The sequence below is a fragment of the Rhagoletis zephyria genome, unplaced genomic scaffold (genome assembly GCF_001687245.7).
Source record: "Rhagoletis zephyria isolate East Lansing unplaced genomic scaffold, Rhagoletis_zephyria_1.1 Rzeph_scaffold_03607, whole genome shotgun sequence".
Taxonomy (NCBI): Eukaryota; Metazoa; Arthropoda; class Insecta; order Diptera; family Tephritidae; genus Rhagoletis; species Rhagoletis zephyria.
Window position 1 is genome coordinate 53,652 of NW_016160690.1, and position 2,276 is coordinate 55,927.

At 31.9% G+C, this 2,276-nt stretch overlaps 1 long non-coding RNA gene across 1 annotated transcript; it reads right to left on the reverse strand.

Moving 5' to 3' along the window:
• Positions 1-374: 374 nt before the first annotated feature.
• On the reverse strand, positions 375-2,038 carry LOC108369314 (uncharacterized). Its single transcript, XR_001848486.1, has 3 exons — positions 1,953-2,038; positions 534-536; positions 375-385 (listed from the first exon to the last, which is right to left on the reverse strand). It is a non-coding gene; the product is annotated as an uncharacterized LOC108369314 (long non-coding RNA).
• Between the last annotated feature and the right edge of the window lie 238 nt (positions 2,039-2,276).

Below are 2,276 nucleotides of genomic sequence, written 5' to 3' on the forward strand. Positions count from 1 at the left end.
CTAAAAATCAAGTTAAATTAAAAAATATATGGTCCTGTGGAATAACGACACAATTAAAAATTCAAAAAATTAATTAATTAATTAAGTTGCTCTAATCCTTGTCGGATCCATGTCTAAGCTTTTGTACTTACTTCAGCAGTCTTTACTTTAGTAAAGGATGGAAATGGATTAGACAAGGATTAGAGACAAGAGCCACTTGACAGTAGTAAGTTTTTATTTTTTTGAATTTCGAATTGAGTCGTTATTGCACAGGACTATCAATATATTGTTTAAAAAAAAAAATCGGAAAAACTTAATTAAGAAAAAAAACGCAAATTAAAAAAAGAACAAAAAAGATGTGCCAGGACTGGAACTAGCCTCTCTCGGTTGGCACGCCTGTGCTTTGCTTACTCGGCCATTGCAACTGTTGGCGGGACCCGAGCTAAATTATATAGAAGTGCTTTCTCTCAAAATAGTTTTTCACCACGAGTGGTGAATAAGAGAGTTTTTTTTCTGGGACGTTTGTGCTTAAAAAAAAAAAAAGTCTTTCGAACTATCTTGCCATCTGTGTTTCATTTGTCTTACTTGTCGAATTCGAATTTCGACTGCTCTTGGACTATTCTAGATGCGTCTTTAGAGAAATTGAATGCTTTGAATAAATTGAAGACCTTTCCTTCAATTTATTGTCAGATTAGTCAGACCAAAGAGCCAGTTCTGTTAGTAGATCCATAGCTCTGAGTACTTAAGTATGCTCTGCTAAGAGTATCTATTAAAAAAACAGCAACACAGTGTATAGATCAAACCTATTTTCCAAACATATTTATTTCTCCCATTAAGGATTTGCAATCACCTCTTAGTCTCGCAATAGCTTCATCCCGTGCCATTTCTGCCTAAAACCATATCAGAAATTTCACGAGAAAAAAATAAACCATCACCTGCACTTAGGTTTCCAAACAAAAACAACAACGGAAAACCAAATCCGCCTGTTGAGCTTAGTAGAATGCGGAAAGGCAACTACCTCCGATTGGGAAATCTGCCAACAACACGGTTAGCTGAAAAGCAACAACAAGAAATAAGCACAAGCATGACTTAAATGGAAAATAGAGTGAAGCAAAACGGATGAGAAACTCCAAATACGAATGCCGTAAAGGTCAAGCGAGTTCTAACGAAGTGCGTGCAAAGCAGGCTTAAGTGGCACAAAAATGGCAGTGAACCACGTTGGATGGCAGCTGAGGAGGATCTTACAATGTACTAGTAGTATGCATGGTTGTATGTAAGAAAGTATGTATTTTGTGCATGTTGCGCAGGCATGTACTAGATTTATTGCATTCCACAAGAGAAATTTAATGTTGGAGCAAAGAAAAGAAAATTGTTTTTTATGCAAAGTCGTACAAAAAATAAATTATTACTATATATGAAAAATAAAAATACTGGCTCGAATCGGACATAAATGGAGTTAAAAAAAATTCTATAAAATGTGGCATTTAGGGCAACTTTTGAAGAAAAATCGAACTGTTTGCTGAAAAAAAAAATCGTATATTTTTTTTGAAGTTGATAGGCATGGATAAAATTTAATCCTTACAGGATCACGGAAAACATATTTCCGAAAAAGTTTTCCCACGCACAAGCAAATTGTGTATGTTTTTAGTGGTTTAATATTTTCCGAGACTTAAACCTTTGAAAAAATTATTTCTTTCAAAACTAGAAAAAATTTGTCAAACAAAGATTTTTGTTTTGGAACATTAGAGTTTAAAAATATAGTTTTATAAAATTATATTCAACAATTTTCGATGAACAACAAAAAAACAAAAAATAAATAAAAAATTGTATTAGAATTTTAAGAAAAAGTAATTTTTTATAAAAAAGCAAACTAAATAATTAAAAAAAAACATATGTTTTCGTAAATTAGATTTAAATTCGGCGATTTAAAATTTTTTTCCGACAGCATAAACTCGTCGTAGAGTACCACCTACCTGTACGAATCTTCATTAGGAAAGGATTCAATGAAGGCTCTCTACGAATTTCGAATTTACGTTCGTAGCCATTCGGATTCAGAGATAGCATTTTCGTAAGATTTCCCGAAAATTCGACCTACGATGTATTCAGTGATAGCCCTGATCGTTGGAAAGAATTTTTTTTTTTTTTTTTGATTTTTTTTGGAAAAGGTTATGCAGGAAAAATAACTTTATTTTTGTGCAAAAAATTTTTATTTTTTTTGGAACAAAATTTTATTTGGAAAAAAATTTAAAAGAATTAGGTGTAATATAAAGAAAAAGTAAGGGGAAAAAATTAAAAAA